The sequence below is a fragment of the Lepidochelys olivacea genome (assembly GCF_965140295.1).
Source record: "Lepidochelys olivacea isolate rLepOli2 genome assembly, chromosome: 2".
Taxonomy (NCBI): Eukaryota; Metazoa; Chordata; order Testudines; family Cheloniidae; genus Lepidochelys; species Lepidochelys olivacea.
Window position 1 is genome coordinate 177,604,774 of NC_140412.1, and position 18,025 is coordinate 177,622,798.

General features: G+C 39.3%; 1 protein-coding gene across 8 annotated transcripts in view; it reads left to right on the top strand.

Moving 5' to 3' along the window:
* GLI3 (GLI family zinc finger 3) overlaps positions 1-18,025 on the top strand; it is a 247,000-nt gene that overhangs the window by 116,616 nt on the left and 112,359 nt on the right. The gene's annotated exons all lie outside the window — the stretch shown is intronic.

Here is an 18,025-nt window from a genome sequence, read left to right on the forward strand (position 1 = left end):
GGTGTGTCACTGTAGCATTTTAAGTGTAGAAATAACTCAAGACCCCACCTCTACATTCTTTACCCTCCTAAGGTAGACCTTATCTCTCCTCTTCTTCCATCATCTGCCACCCACTTGGTGCCTCTTCTCTCCTTTTCCCCTTCATTGATGTTCCATCCTCTTTTCCCCTGCCCAAAATGCTACAATTCACCTCTCTACCACTGAGGCTGTGGTGGAGGCTGGGCCTCCCACTATTTCTAAGTCCCCTCTATTTACTCTTTTCTGCTGCTTCCACAGCTGTTGTGGATGGGAGGATGCTGGATTTTCTTATTTTCTGTTTCCTCCTCCCATGTGTCAGCTCCCCGCTGCTGAACATCCTTTTTCACTGAGCTGCCTTTGCTTGGGTCAAGAAGATGATGCTCTAGAAGCTCAGAGAAGGAGCTGGCCCAGATGCAGGCAGCTGGCTGGTACCTGTGGGGAGAACTTGTAGTATCCTTATCCCCTGCAGTGGCAGGTTCCATTCTACCAACCCACCAAAACCATGCATCCTTTGCGGGGCAGATGATAGAAGATAAAGGCTGAGTGATTTATCATGGAGAAATAAAGCCCAATTCTACCGTCATATAGATATGCTCAACTCCCTTTGATTTTCATAGGTGTATCTGAGGGTGGAATCTGGCCTTATCAGTGCAAAGTAGTGTTATCATTAATAGTCGAAATAAAGATGCGGGTGGGGGAGGAAGGAATAGAAAATGTTAGTTGTCTGAGAGTCTGGAAGCTTCTTTGGGCCTGGTCCTCCACTGCCTTGTACTTTATGTAGTCATTTACACCAAGGACACTTTAAAGATAAGAATTAAGCAGATTTAAGCTCATAGCTGAATATTCAGGCGAACTAAAGGCTGCAATAGAGGAATAGCTGGGGTATTTTAAAGAAAAGTTCTACAGAAGTCGTCTGTTTCAAGTTGGAGGTGGGGGAATGGCATAATAAAAAATAAATTGGTTTTCCCTTTTGAATTAGAAATGCCTCAGGCCATAAGCATCTTGAAAGAAATTAATTTATTTTTCTTTTACCTTTCTGAACAGATCAACCAGAATTGTTTGAAAAATAATATTGTTAGTAAGTAACCCCTGAGAGTCGCAGGGTTTGGCATTCCCTTCATTAGTATTACTACAGCAACCCTAAGGTGTTACATTGGACGTCCCCAATTCCTGGCACCAAAGGGTTAATTTTATTAGCTTTCAGAGAAATACGTTTAGAAGATATTTTAGCTACAAAAACCCAGCTTGTGTTACCAGGTAATAGTGCATTTTCTATTTACCCTTGGTCTGATGGCCACTCAAATTGCTGAGTTAGTCTTTGTTATTGAAAGGCTCTAACCTCTCTCTCCAGTTAAAGCTGCAACTCGTTTTTCCATTTTAAGCCTGATAGCAACATCCTCAAAAAGAACCTTTCCATTTCATATCCTGCGATATATAAACCTCATAGGCCTAGATCATTAATGTGTTAAAAAACCTCAAAGTTTAATATGATGGGAAATATCATACTTTGTATTGGTTTCAGAGTAACAGCCGTGTTAGTCTGTATTCGCAAAAAGAAAAGGAGTACTTGTGGCACCTTAGAGACTAACCAATTTATTTGAGCATGAGCTTTTATTTGAGCATGAGCTTTCGTGAGCTACAGCTCACGAAAGCTCATGCTCAAATAAATTGGTTAGTCTCTAAGGTGCCACAAGTACTCCTTTTCTTTTTGCGTATACTTTGTATTGGAGACAAGTTTGTCACCAAGTATAAAACCAATGATCTATGGTGCATAATTTTGATACTCCATCAAAAAGTTGTACAAATAGTGAGTTTCCCTATTTAAGGTGTTCTCAGCAATGGCCCACAGACATCCTAAGGATCTTAAAAGAATATCTTGATTGGAAAATTTGCAAAGTAGATATGCTGTACTGCCCACCCTAAGTATTCAAAAATGATGAGATTGGCTTAAAAATTGTGGGTGTTTTTGAATACATTTTGAATCTTTTTTATTTGCCTGCTGGATTTGGAGCCTTTAAGGGTCACATTTCAACTTTTCTCCATAACCGTAAGAGCTGGAAACTTAAGTATTTTTAAAAAAAGGACCCTGAGATTCTTATATAATTACCCAACATTAGGCGCTGAGACTTCAAAGAAAACAGCAAATATTGCAAGATTTGCAATAAAATTATGAGAGTTGACAACATTGGGGGTGAAATTCTTGCTCCATCGAAATAAATGGTAAAACATCCATTGACTTTAGTGGGGCCAGGACTTTACCCGGGTATGAAGGGAACAAAAAATGGATGATGGGAGGCAAAGGTTGCTACAAGTGTACAGCTATGGTTGTTTGAGTGCTTTAACTCTTAATTTCCATACTTTCAAATGTTTTTTTTTTTAAATAGTAACCTTAACTCTTCGTTTCCTAGTTTTTGAATGGTTCTTTTTGATAATTGCAACATTCTTTATGTGCAGCTCTTTTTCTAGCAGTTTAACAACTTTGCAACTCATTTAAGCTGTAATGTCTCTCTTGACTACTTTGTTTCCTTTTATGTATGATCAAGTTTAACATTAAATAATGATGTGGATGCGGTAGCCACTCTGTAGCTAAGGATGAGACTCGCTTTCTGTTACAGGGCCAATTTGCCACCACACATCACTGAGGCAATACTGATTATCCAGTTTAAGGGGTTCAGACTAAACTGTACTTCTATATTGTCATTAATGTTATTGTTTCATAACTGGCCTTTAGCTGGAAATGGACAGTTAGCCATTCTATTTTTGCCTGTACAGCAGCGCTGATAGGCATCAGAAGCTTCCAGCCCTGCAGATAATCTCTTTCTGGGGTTATCATTTACTTACAAATAGATGTGTGAAGTATTTGTGAAAAGGCTTTTGAAGTGAAGTTCCACATGGTTGCTGCTTAGAGCTGAAGACAAGGAAGTGTTTACACAGGGGCAGAGGGTTTCTCTGCCCAGTGTGATTCTTCTCAAGTGCTAGTATTCTATGGCTAAACTGTTTGCCTTTTTAATGAAGTGAACTGTTTGTTTGAAATATGTGGTAGAAGGTATTTAAACGGGGACTAAAGTAAACTTTAGAGCTGTTCAAATAAGCCACGCATATCTGCTTTGTGAAGTGAAGGAAAACGATTTGGCTGTAGCTTACCTCTGGGAAGAGTAGTTAGGGAACTGTTTAAACTGGGCTGAAACGGATGTTGCTGAAACCTCCTATAGGCGTTTTGTAATAACTGCTGCTCATGTAGGGGATTCTTCAGGATGTTGCCATGAAGGGGAGGGGCTGCCAGGTGAATTTTACATGATTATTCTGGTTTAAAAACAGGATTTATTCATTAGCTGTGAAAACTCAGCTACATTTAAATTTGATTAAAACCATCCTAATTAGGACTGAGGAGAGCCATCATATGCTGTGGCCTTTATAACATCATTGGAAACCCAAAGTCCGCTCTTTGAAATAAGATCATGTCAGAATATATGAACATCTGTTTCTGCCTAGCCAGATGGAGGCTAGGAGCATAACTTATACTGCAAAACCTTGTTGTAGAGAGGAGAACAGGAATCTGAGGAAGGTAGTAACAAGCAAACTTGTATCTTGTTTTTGGCAAACAGCTAGCTGACAATGGTTGGTACAAGGCATGGAACACATATTGCAATGAAGTTTTTGACCTAACCACAAACACAAGTTTTGAGAGGAAGGAAGGTCTGAGGGGAAAGATGGTCTTGTGGTTATGTCATTGAACTGGGTCTCAGTAGTCTCCAATTCTATTCCTGACTCTGGCACAGTCTTCCCTTGGGTGCATCAGTTAATCTCTGCCTCAATGTGCCATCTGTAAAATGTGGATAATAATGCTTCATTTCTTTCTGCCTTTGTCCTCTCTATTTAAATTAACCTCTTCAGCACCATCTCTTAGTACGGTATGTTTCTCTACAGATCCTAGTAGAATGGGGCCTTGATCCTAGTTGGGGGCCTTTATACCCTTTTGTAACATAAAATAACATATAATCAATAAATAAGAATGTGTGACTGTGTGCAGTTTAGGAGTAGAGGTTTCTAGCTCAAAACGATAAAGGCCACATATTCCCACCTCTTTTTTTTTTGGTTGGAGAAGAAATTCCAAATTTTGTTGAAGCTGTTATACTAGTTTCCCTTGTATCCTTCCTGTGGACACTGGTTAGGAATAAAGTTAGCCGAAACTCTAGATTCCTTAAGCTACGGAAAGATGCATAGAAGCAGGTGTTCAAATCACCAATAGAATGTGGTGCACATCTCTTTAAATGTATGATCTGTTATGTTCAGTGGCATATTTCATGAAAGCAGCATGATGAAATAAGTTGGAAAGCTCAGATACTATAGAGATGGGGGGACCATAAGATCTAGATTGATAGCTGTCAGAGTAACCGTAAACTTTGCAGTTAACAGTTAAAATAATACCTCATTTGTGCTTGGTAAGAAGCTGTAAAACAAACAAAAAGTATTTTTATGCTCCCAGTGTACAATAAATGTGCTAGAATTTCACTAGGTTCCAAAAGATCTTCAGTAGCAGTATAAGAACTGACAGTCCCTTTGATGTGATTGACCAGATAGGGACTGCTGTCATCTCTATCATGACCATTTAAACTTTTGACCTCCAATCTTTGTGTTCAACAGCTTTTTCCATATTGGTGTTAGCATATCTCTCCAAGTGCCCCTGCATTCAGTGGAGCATCAAACAGTTCGGGGTGGGAAACCTGTTGTTTCATGGCTTGGAAGTTTCTGAGACTTGCCAGGCAATGTGGATGACTACAACTGACTCTCCCTTCTAACCAGGGGAGAAAAATAAATTCCATGTGATGCCACCTGCTTATGTGCCATCAGATTGTGTCTGACCCTTGTGCAGAAGTGCGAAAGGGAAGAGAACAAAGAGTCTACCTCTTGTGTCTCCTTGGGCAGGGGGCAGGCAGAATTATTATTTTTTATTTGTATTGTGGCAATGCCTACAAGCCCCAGTTATGGATCAGGACCCGGGTGTGCTAGATGCTGTACAAACACAGAACGAGAAGATGGTTGCTGCAGTCTGCACTCTCACAAGCTCACAGTGTGCTTCTGAGCACAGGGACAGCTCCCTCCTTGGGCCTCCTAGAGCACTATTGACCCACTAGACAGTGGAGGGAAAGGTGAAGTAATTATTGTTGGTTATTATTTGTACTACTGTAGTGCCTAGAGTGAGGGACTGGGAACTTGTTCTGCTAGTGCTGTATACACATACAACAAAAAGACAGACTCCGCCCCAAAAATCTGTCACATGCTTAAATCTCACACCGTCCCATGTAGAAAAGCTTGTCTAAGTCAGGGACTGGGAGTGGTTGTGTCATTACAAAACCTAAACCTAATTTCCCCAATACTAATCTCCCCCTACTGTTACTCACACCGTCTTGTCAACTGTCTAAAATGGGCCATTCTCATTACCACTTCAAAAGTTATTTTTACTTCCTTGGTATCCTGCTGTCAAATGAATTGTCTCGTTAGACTGACCTCACACTTGGTAAGGCAACTCACATCTTTTCATGTATTTATACCTACTCCTGTATTTTCCACTCCATGCATCTGATGAAGTGGGTTCTAGCCCATGAAACCTTATGCGCAAATACATTTGTTAGTCTCTAAGGTGCCACAAGGACTCCTCATTGTTTTTGCTGATACAGACTAACACAGCTACCACTCTGAAACCTGAATGCTATTGCTATTCATGTACCTGTTTTTTCAGTTTCTGCATTAGAGTTTGAAGAAGTGTTTTCTTTCCACTGCAGTGAAGAGCTCCTGAGGGTGGCTTTCCTTCACCCCACCTTACCTATCCAAGCTTTAGATGTAACATATCATTGTGCAGTAAAAAACTCACTCCCATTGACCTCAAGTCCGTGAGTCCTGCAGGTATATTTTGGAAAGTTGTCAGGGATGAGGACAGTTTTACTGTCAATAGGTAAGGATTGCCAGAGTTAGCTTCTCTGAGTTGAGATCTTGGGTTTTTTACTCACTGCCTCATTCAGAGAACCATTTTTTTTTTGTTATAAAGTAACACACACGTGCACAGAGCCCCATAAATCAGCAGGTACATGGCTGAAATGTCTCTGCAGTTGAAGGGGTGACATTCTCACCTTTGTCGGTAATGTGGCTCCTTGGTCTGCTTTGGGGGAGCTGTAGTGGATGCTTGAAGCAACAGTATTGTAGGCAATACTCCACCATCAGTTCATAAGCAAAAGAAGAATGTTAGGAGGAAGAAGCAGTCAAGGTGACTTCCTGAGATACTTCTCAAACGTTGTGGAGTGAAAAGAACTTGTACAGCAAATGGAAAAGTGGAAGGGAATATAAAAAGAATATAAAGAGGAAATTAAAGATCATAGAGATGGGTAGCAATGGCGCAAAAAGCAAGAATAACCAACAGGTTAAGGAGAATAAGAAAGGCTTTTTATAAAGATATCAAGGTGGAAAGAAACACAATAGCAAAAGCAAGCTCTTTAATCAATTAGGAGAGGGATGAAATCAGTGGAATTACTAAATAAAGAGACAGAACTACTGAGCTGCTTTTAAGACTGACAAAATATAAAGAGGTTGAACAATTAGAAAGTAATGAAGATTTCTTAAATGTAGCTTTTGTTAAGAGCAGATAAGGGAATATTTGGAAAGGGTGCACATATACCAGACGTCAAGACCAGATGAAACTCATTCTAAGATATGAAGGGAATTATATAGTGAACTTACTGAATCTCTGACAATTATTGTTGAGAAGTCACTGATGACTGGGTGAGACAACAAATGATTTGGAAAAATAAATGTGATACTGAACTTCCAGAGAAAGGAAGGAAATTATTGGAAAGTATTGTCTGGTAATAAATTCAGCTCCTATTAAAATAATGCAAAAAGAAAAGGAGTACTTGTGGCACCTTAGAGACTAACCAATTTATTTGAGCATGAGCTTTCGTGAGCTACAGCTCACTTCATCAGATGCATGCCGTGGAAACTGCAGCAGACTTTATTTATACACAGAGAATATGCACGGCATGCATCTGATGAAGTGAGCTGTAGCTCACGAAAGCTCATGCTCAAATAAATTGGTTAGTCTCTAAGGTGCCACAAGTACTCCTTTTCTTTTTGCGAATACAGACTAACACGGCTGTTACTCTGAAACCTATTAAAATAATGGAAAATGATTAAGAGAAATCATCAATAAAGTCTAAGAATACAGTAGATGTAATGTATTGGGTTTTGGAAAAGCATTTTATGCAGTGTCTCATGAAATCTTATGTGAAAAAATAATTCAAACTGGTTTCCGGTCTAGTGCGGAGAGGTTCGGAAGCTTGCTGTGAATGGGGGTATGAGGGGGAGGGAGGGGAGCTACTGAGACTTGGCAGGGGACCGTGACTGCCAGCTCCAGACTGAGAAGGGGTGTCCCAGCAGTTCTTATTGCCATTCCTCGCTGGCTGGTGCCCAGTGCCCTGTCCTTCCTCCTCACGCCCCTTGGTATCTGGCACCATGTACCAGTGCAGCCCTGCTCCCGATCCCAGTGGTTGGTGCGTGTACTTCTGCCTGTCCACTGCGCAGGGAGTCTCCACTGGGACCTGAAGTGGGGAGAGCTGTCCCTAACTCTTCATGATGGCCAGCCCAATCTTGTGTGCCACTTCAGCCTCTCCTCCAGCTCCCGCTGTGGTCTCTGCTCCCTGCACTCTCAAAGTGGATTAAAATAAGTCACCCGTATTCCAGTATGAATGTGTCCACACATTAAATTATTCAGGAATAGCTCTTGTGCTTTAAATTCACACCCTACCTTAATCCAAATTAACTTTAAAGCGTAGATAAAGCTCTAATAACAAAAGGTCAATTTCTGCAGCCCTTACTCACATTGAGTAGCACCATAGTCCCCTGGCAAATGTAGAGTAGGTTGCTACTCATTGTAAGTGAGAGTGGAAGAATCTGGCACAAAATGGGAAAATGCAAGTTCATAGGCACATTGGGGGGAAATAACTAGAAATGCAGATATTCAGTGGGAGAGAGAAATGTCAGTAATGCTGAAAAACCTATCAATATGTACAGTGAAATTCCAGTTTAAAATATTATATATAAATCAGTGTGATTTTTTTTAGCCTGCATACACAGGCTTAATGTCCTAGAGCAGAGAGGTGATAACTGTCTCTCTTTCCCAAATTGGAAGGAGTTCAGGGAACAATGAAAAGGAATAAATTGACTGAAGTGTCCAATTTAAAGTGTGCAGATTGTAAGAATGCAATATATCTACATTCTGGGATAGACAAAGAGGGCAAGTGATAGCCATCTGCAAGTGTATGAAGAGTATAAATAACACATAGGGAGAGGAACTCTTTAGGATGGTACAAAGGGAGGTAAAATAATTAGGAGTAATGGGGTTAAGAACAAAATTAGGTTAACTAGCAGGAAAAAATCTTTGACAGTGAGATCCATCAGATTGTAGAAAAACAATGAGGAGTCTGGTGGCACCTTAAAGACTAACATTTATTTGGGCATAAGCTTTTGTGGGTAAAAAACCCCACTTCTTCAGATGCATCAGATGAAGAAGATGTGGGGTTTTTTACCCACGAAAGCTTATGCCCAAATAAATCTATTAGTCTTTAAGGTGCCACCGGATTCCTTGTTGTTTTTGTGGATAGAAACTAACACGGCTACCCCTCTGATACTTGTCAGATTGTGGAATATTCTTCTGTAGAAGCTGAGTTGTTTTTATCTTTAAAAGTAAAAGCTCAATGACCTAATAAGTCTTTTCCATCTCTAATTTCTATCGTTATACAATTTACTTACCAAAGACTCTGAATGTAATTTATATAACTCTTCCAGCCTGTGTTGGCCAATGAAATAAGAGACCTCCACCAGATCATCAGCTGCTGTAAATCGATGTAGACTCATTGACATCTCTGGTGCTACGCTGATTTACATCAGATTAGGATTTGACCTCTGGACTTGCTTTCAAACTTGACTTTGCTACATAGGAGAGAAACACACTAGCAATTTGCATCATATGATTGACTAACTTTTTGTGGCCAGGCTTAATACTTTGTAATCCTTTTAAATGTGTTGAAGTTTATTAGTTGCTCCAAACTGACCTCCATAGGCAGATCCACACTATGTACAAGGACATCTGACATTTTAAAAATGTATTTATAATCTGTATCTTTCCATGAGTACACTGATTTTTGGCTTCCAGACTGTTCTCTTTCCTTGTCTTTGTCTACACTTGCAGCATAGTCACATTTGCAAGCACCATGTTTATACATGCGTCTTGTCAGTGCTAACACAGTCTTCCTGGCCATTGTAGATGGGAATGAACCAGCCTATAAACTGTTTGACAAAATTGTTGTTTGGCAGTTCCCTGTCTGCCCTGGGCAGGGAAGATGTGTTAGCACCCAGCTGCGGAGAACTGTGTGTAAACATTGTGCTGCAGCAGCGTAGTCAGGGCCTTCCTGTATGATTTCACTCTTAATCATCTTCAGTTTGGGTCAGGATTGATTTATTTTTTTAATTCAGTTTTATTTATTTTCTTTTAACACACAGTTTGTAGTTCATCATTCACAGCTGCAGACTCCTATATGTTTGGGTTAACCTGCTTTTAATAACTTTCCGTGCATGTGTTTTCTTTTTGTTTGTTTGTGCCAGATTCTCAGCAGGGAGGTTGAGAATACAGAAGATGTCATCAGGCACATACAGATGGAATCAAAAGACAAGCAGCATTCCAGAGCATCTAGATTAAAGCATTTGACTGGATTGTTGAAAGTTAAATATGGACACTTTTTTTAAAAAAAAATCCTTTTGGGTATGATTTTTAGCTGTGGTAGATGTATTGATGGTAGGGACACAAGAAGTTAGCGGGACAATGGCAGAATAGAAAGCACGTTGCAAGGGAAAAGATAAATTGTTTTTTCACTGAAGAGAGTACATTTGAGGTAACGGAGGCAGGGATGTCTTTTGTCAGTTCCCTGGCAGAGCACAATTTGTCATTTTCTTGCGGAGACCACATTATTAAGTTTGTTAAGAAGCACTGCATGGATCCAGAGGTTACGAAAAAAGATGAGTTGTGGCATACCAAGAGCCAGCTGCATTATAAGAGGTGATGTTCTTTCCAAATAACGTACTTTGTGGCCAAGATGTCTCGTTGGGTTCTCTTCTAGTGTGCTTGGAGTGCAGACACTGACTATATACAACTGTTGTTACATTTAATGGCTTTTTAAACACCAATTTATATAAGAAAGGGAGGCAGTGTCGTCTAGTGGTCACAGCATGACACTGAGATTTGGGATACAATAATTCTATTCCCAACTTTGCCCCCCTGACCTGCAATGTGCCCCTGTGCAACTCTTACCTTTTCAGTGCTTCAGTCTTCCAACATGTAAAATGTACATAATAATGATATGTCCCTACACTGCACTGCTCTACCCATGCAAAACAGCCATAACCAATGGCCAACTAAGATGTTATTATGGCTTTTTTATATTGCCAGTGCAGCACAAAGCAACCTTACTGTACTGATGCATCTGACCTCATACAACTAATAAGTCATGATCCAATCACTGGATTATCATAGGGCCTAATTTGTGTTTGCAAAGTGTTCAGAGATTCTTGGATTAACAGTGTTTTAAATATGTAAATTATTTATTATCATATAAATCAATTATTTTGGATGTGCAGAGTGTTCTGAGCACCAGACGGATGCAATCAAATAGACTTTAAAAAGTTTAGTATTCCAGAAGACAATCTTGCTGCAGTTTTCCTCTGATAGTAGTATTGCAGTGATTGGGAAGAATGATAGTGTTCCAGCTGAAATCAATCCAATAGCTGTTTAGCCAATACCTGCAGCAAATCTGGCATATTAAAGATCTTCCAGTGCCAGTTGATTAAATCATTTCCAGCCACTTTTCTTCTTGATCAGAGATAACAGCTCCTCTTCCAAATGTTTGGTGGGATGATGATTATTATTGTGGAACCACTAAAAATGATACAGCATGTTCCCACAAGGTGTTTGGGTTTACAAACACAGAGGAGGTAAATGAATGACAGGTGTGTAAGATGCCCTGGATTCTTATTTCTTTTCCAAGGTGGGAATCTTTTTCATCAGCAACAACAATCAAAAAGTGGAGCAATATTCCACTTTCTGAGGTTTGTGGTGTTTTTAATATAGAGAAATGAGCTCTGAAAACTCAGGTTGAAGCTGGAGATGGAATTGTAATGATTGAAGTACATTAATGAACATAAAATATAAAAGTGTCATGATCAACCTGAAAGTCACTTTTTTTCCCTGAGTTTTGTACCTACTGTAGTTACAAATAAAACCTAATATTACTGTAACTGAAAGAACTTAGTAAATAGAAGAGAAAAAACTCCACCTCTGCTTTTTCAGTTTATTTACTTTGTGAATTTGACAATATTTTGTGTACAGACAGTTTTCTTGGTTCCCCTCTTAGTCAGTCAGTTAGATTCCAATCCTGAAAAGACTTACGCACATCGTTAACTTAATTCACTTTGAGTGGTCCCATTTACAATCAAGGCTGTGGGACTACTCACAGTTCATGAAGTTAAGCATGAGGATTTGCAGGATTGGGGGTCTTAGTTATAGTTCTCTTTTGATGAGAAGACCCCTTGAAACAAATGGGGAGCAGAAAAACTCATATACACATTTTGAAAGGGAAATTAATGGGCCCTCTTGGAAACTAATTTTGTTTAAAAATTAGCCAGTTGAAAAATATGCAGTTACCAGTGCAGCAGAACTTTCCATTCCAAAAAGTACCATGACTGTTACCATAAAACCAGACAACACCATCAAGGGAAGATAAATTGAAGCAAACATATATGAAGAAATAGTAATGTCCTATAGGACTATGCGAATCAAAATATTAGAAAATTCCCATTGGATGATCAGCTATGCACCAAGGGAAATATAGAAATCTGCTGGCAAAACTGTTCACAATGCAGTGTACTGAAAAAGACATTAAGAAATTGCTATATTTTGCATAGTGGTGTTTTTAGTACATTTTGGGTAACAGTGTTTTATATAGGTAAATTATTTATTATCATAGAAGTCAATTATTTTGGATGTGCAGAGTGTTCTGAGCACCTGGTTCCATTGAAGTCAAAAGCAAAACTCTAACTGACTTCAATGAGGCCAGGATTTCACCCCCAATATGTTATAGTTAGGTTAGGCAGAATTGGATTTTTCTTTTTTTTTATAATTTCAATTAATAATATCAATGTTTAATTTTAAGCATTTTACATTTTTTATCTATTTAAATTTTCACAGTTGTACAAAATTATGGGGAAGTCAAACAACTAGGGGTCAGTTAATAATTAGTTAATGACAGTAGACATTGAGATTCAAAAGTTAAAGCATTATAATATGTAATATATGAAATGTCCCAACATCACGCATAAAAATATTCAAAATAAATAGCCTTAAATCAAATTCTAATAATTTCTCAAGCAGCATTTGTCTTAGTTTGTCCATCTGTAAATTTAGATTAATGATCGAAATATTTTTTGTAAGTTTGTTTGGGTGCAGTGAAATTGACATTTACCGATTTTTAAAAAAAAAATCTTATCCTTCCAAGCCTAATTGTATTTTGAGTAAAGTTCTAAACTTGACTTAGTGTTCTCTTGTAGAATTTTGTGAACAGATTTATCTAATGATAAACCACTAAAATGTTACACATACTGAAAACGTGCACTGAATTGCATATTTTGTGTGCCACTCTCTCATAATGCAGCTGCGGAGAGTGGAGCTGCACTTAGCCACTTGAGTTGATTCAAACCTTATACCATAACAAATAGTTTCTCAACTCACTAAAAGTTGAAGCCTATCTTTTCAAAAGCCTAGAGGGTTTGGCAAGAATCTCACCGTGCTTGAGCAAAATGGGATAGTAAATGGTGTTGTCTGTGTGATCAGCCTTACTACCAAAAATTTAACTTGCCAGATCCAAGTGATTTCTAACTGTAGAAGCCCTGTTCCAAAGATCAAGAAATTGATGGAAAGATTCCCATTGACTTCAGAGTGTGTTGGATCTGGATAATGGTTCTTTCACTTTCTCTTGTTGTACTTTCTGCTACTGACTCAGTATTACATAATACCTCTTGGTCTGCTAGAGTCATGCAACCTTCTGCTGCATCTATTAGCAGATCATTGGTAACTCTTAGATCTCTTTAGATCTTAATTATTATTCTTTCTTTATCAAACATGCAAATTTTGATAATTTTCCCCAGTTCCCTTTATTCATTTCTCTTGTTCTTTCAGCGGAGGCATAGGTTACTGAGCTTTAGGGAACAGTGAAAGTCCCTTCTCCTCTCCTAGGTGTTTACCTGGTGGAGTGTGAGATTGATTATTATTTGTGAGGGTTGGTCCTTTTCACTGTACCTGAAGATGTATTTGTAAGAAGGGAATACATAATTTATACATATAAAAATTAAAAAAACCGACATATTTTCTTGAAAAATCTCAGAGATGACATCTACAAAATTGTGTGGAGCTTAAAGTGTTTACCAGTGCTACATTTCTACTCTTATACAACTTACTTACCTGTGCTCTACATTTTTTTTAAAGACCTCCTAATGTTCTCAAGCAGAGGTGGACCTTAAAGATATTTTTGCTTGTGGTATTGGAAAGGAAGACTGCTAAGGCCCCTATTCAACAAAACAAGCTGAAATATGTGTAAGTCATAGAATATCAGGGTTGGAAGGGACCTCAGGAGGTCATCTAGTCCAAAACCCCCTGCTCAAAGCAGGACCAGTCCCCAATTTTTGCCCCAGATCCCTAAATGGCCCCCTCAAGGATTGAACTCACAACCCTGGGTTTAAGCAGGCCAATGCTCAAACCACTGAGCTATCCCTCCCCCCCAAGTTCATCCATTTCAGCACTTAGCCATATGTTTACATCTCATTGAAGTCAATGGGACTGAATCATGTGCTCAAGGGCTTTGATGAATTGGGCCTAAGGCCCTGATTGGGCAGTTGAATCCATACAGATAGATGCTTATGCCCATATGTAGCCCATTGACTTTAGCCGGCCTCTGCGCAGATACAAGTCTCTGGCTGCACAGATCTGATTGCAGGATCTGGGCCTGAGTTAATGAAGAACATTTTAAAGCCTTGTCATGGGCTACCCTTGCCTTCATTTCAGCCAAATCTTCCAAGATATAGAATTTTTTTACGAATAATTTCTGAAATACGACATGAAGGGCAAAGTTTGTTAGAAGATGTTGTTGATTCATTATAGTATAATTCCTGCTGATAGTTTTGTTTTATGCATGTTAAATAGCAAGCTCATAAATGTCATATTTTTAGAGCAGTGGTTCTTAACCTTTACTGCAGCCTGCAGCCCTTTGGTTCTCAAAATATGTTCTCGCACCCCTTATCAAAAATTGTAGAAGTAGGTCAGTTCTTTAAACCTAGATATATTTTTTGTTTGTATATTACAGTAATATTAAAAAATGTATAATGTTAATAAATACGTAAGTTTGATTAAACAAAGTAGTTGTACTTACGTGCCTGTGCTTAATTTGTGTTTTTGATGATTTACTTTCTAAAAAAATCTGGCATGTCTCGCACTCCTAGAAAGGGCATCTCACACCCCAGGTTAAGAACCACTGTTTTAGAGCAATTGCCAGATCCTTTTATTAAGGGTCTTTGTGGCTACAGGGTTTGTAGGTAGCCAAGACCTCTGCTAGCAACAGCTACAGATCAGTTGTGACCAGATTCTACCACACAGACAAAGAGCAGTACATTCCTGTACACGTAGTCCCATTCATTCCAATGGGACTACTCTTAGAATAACATACTAGTTAGCATAAATGAATGTGGAGGAATTTGTCCTGTGATGGTCTGGCAGTATCTCTGCTGAAACAATTATTGTGTGAGGTCAGAATGACCAGTAGGAATACAATATGTGTTACAGCTATGCAAACTTTTTACTGTATATTTCAATTTAAATACATGTCAAACAATTACATATTTATAGGGTTTGAAGTGCATTCTAAGTAGAACCTTGGATGATAGGAGCTCTTTCAAATATCTGTTTGATGTGAGCATATTTTCATATAAATATTCAAAGCTGTTCAAAGTAGAACACTTTTGGACCCACAGCATGTAGCATTTACTACTTACCTCTGCATCAAGAAATTATCCGCACATAGTAGATTTTGAATTCCCTCAGTAAAACTGATTCCACTAGTTCTGCACATTATTCTCCCTGTCTCCCATTTAGCATGTTAGTTTGCTGACAGTAGAGTACACAGCACTTAGCAGCTGGTTTGTGGAACCATCAGTCAGGAAATTGTATGATAAATAGGAGGTAGCCAGGTTTAGTGGCACTTTATTCTGCTTCAGCAGTTTTAGCCTGACTTTGGAAAAGTCATCATGAGGTATTTTTCCAAGGGTTGCAACAGGAGATGGCTACAGTGCAGTAACTTATTACACATACGCTTGAGTTATGATGCTCACCAGCTGTATTGTTCATGTGTAAATAATAAACTGTGAGATGGATAATTATGGCAGATGCTAGATATTCAGGTCTGTTCTAGCCATGCGGGGTTGACTTCAACAGTTCTCTGTGCAGTGATGGAATACTTCTCTTTCCAAGACAAAAACCACAAACGAAATGCAGCCAGGACACACAGAGAAACTTAATATTAAAGGACTCAGAAATGTATTCTTTGAGATTTCTGCCTCATTAAATGTCAGTGCAAGATGACAGAGGTTAATGAAATGACTGTATAACACAAACACATTAAATCCTACTTTCTTCATCTGTACAGTTAAGATAGGTCTGGGCTATAGGTAATTTAATATTCAATATTCCAGTCCTGAGACAGAAAATTATAGAAGATCACATTTAACTTTAGGGCTAATCCTGTACATGGCTAAACTGTGTTTAAAGAGGTAAATAGGGGAACTGCGCTCCAGAGTGGAGTTTCAGCCTGGCTCGGCAGGGATGGAAAGTAAGCTGTGCATCTTGCACAGGCTTGTTCACCTTGTGTGAGGTGGGGTATGATGCTATTTGACATGCCTACGGGGATCAGAATCCAGCGCCTTGGGACAAACCTCCCCTGTCCCTTGTTTTCCTCACAGTTACTACTGTGAGAGAGGCAGTGGGGAGAGAGATGTTTGTTGACAGTGGCTAATATGTCTTGGAGGAAAGTAATGTACAGCAGGAGTAGGACCCCTACTCGGCTTACATTATTGCAAATAATAGGCTATGGGGCGGGGAGCACAGCCTACAACAGGATCCCACGCTATGTAGACATCTCTCTGTGCTGCTCCTGCTCCTTCAAACATTTCCCCCTGGTTTCAGGCTGTGTTGTGGCTTCTGGGACTGGTGATCGATGCAAAGTGCATTTCATGCTCGGGAAGCAAGTATCTTCTGGTCCCCCCATAACCACATACTCCTGTGGGATGTATAAATTCCTGGGATTGACTGTGAGCCCTGTAGAAGTCAGCAGGGCTCAGCACAGGTGTAGGAGGGGATCAAATTGCAAGAGTGTAGGTATTTATGTCCAGTTAGTAAAGGAGGGCTAGAATTAGGGCTACCATGACTAGGGTTTCCCTGCTCATGTTAGGAAGCCACAATCACTTTTCAAACAGGATCGGGCCCCAAGTCAGTAAGTGGCAGAAATGCACTGTAACTAAGTGCATTGTAGTTGATACTTAACAAATAGTTGGCACGGGGGCTGGACAGGAAATTTCAAATGTTTCAAAATTGTCATGAAAAATTGGAAATATTTCCTCAGAACTTGTGTGAATTCCCCACCTCCCCCCACTCCATTATCTCTTACACTCCTCCTTTTCTACCAACTGCAGCTGGTTGGAGATCTCAAACATTCAAATTTTTGAGAAAAAACAGAGGCAAAATCCAATTCCTCCCCCTTTTTTTGGAACCTCACCTGGCTTGATGCAATTGTTTTCAGAGATAACGTAACCTAAGGTGGGGATTACATTTAGCTGGATGCAGAAGGAAGAAAATACACATAGAATCTACCCTAAGAGTCATAGCAAGACTGAAAAAGGTCTCTCTAGCTTGGTTTTTCCGACTGATCATAAATAAGAATTTTCTCTTTTTAGAATCCTTTTTAGTAAAACCATGACATTACATAACATCCATTCTCATCTGGTTTTAGGATCACATAAACATAAAATAATTGGTCTGGATAGGTAGGTTTCACCCCCCAGGAGACAATGGGCTTTTCAGTTGTTATGTTGCTGCTTGAACATTGTCTCCTCCATTCAGAATTGTAATGATGCATTAAATAACGTTCTTTACATTAGACAGTTGCAAAGGTATGAAAATGTTGATAGAGATCTATAGTATATTAAAACTAGAGCATCCAAAATGGCAGAGAGCTTTAACTCGAGAATTATGTGGAAAAATGAGAGCTAGATTGTTCTGACCTGTACGCAACCTGTGTAGTGGTGGGTTGGGGACGAGACTGTGAGGAACTGTCCCCTCTTGTGTAATGGATATAAGGGCTGTCTGGAAGTAATAGGAATTGCAGTGGCAGCTTCAGAGTTGGCCCTCCCAGGAACAACTTGCCAGAAATAGGGTGGGGAGTAACCAAAGCCATTTCTCCCCTCCTCTTTACATGCCTGCCAGCAGAGGTGACCAGCTGCATGCAAAGAATATGCTGCATCCTTTTCAAGGCTGAGGAAATGAATCCCCACACCCTGAAGCACATAATTCCTGACGCTTCCCTTCGGTGCGCTGCAGCACAGCGTCTCCTCCAATGCAGCCTTTCCCAATCACGTTTTCCTTCTAACTTAATTGTAATTTACTCCAGATTGTACTTTGTATGCCTGCTGTTTTAGTTGTACATTCCACTGTATCTTTTTTACTACAAGCTATTTGTACTCTATTTTTAGGTCTTTCTTTCAATAAAATTTTTATTTGTTTTAATATGAAAAAAAATAGAACCAGGGATGCTTACAAAAGGTTCAGCAATCCTTTTGATCTGACACTTCACATGTGTGCACTGTAATTATT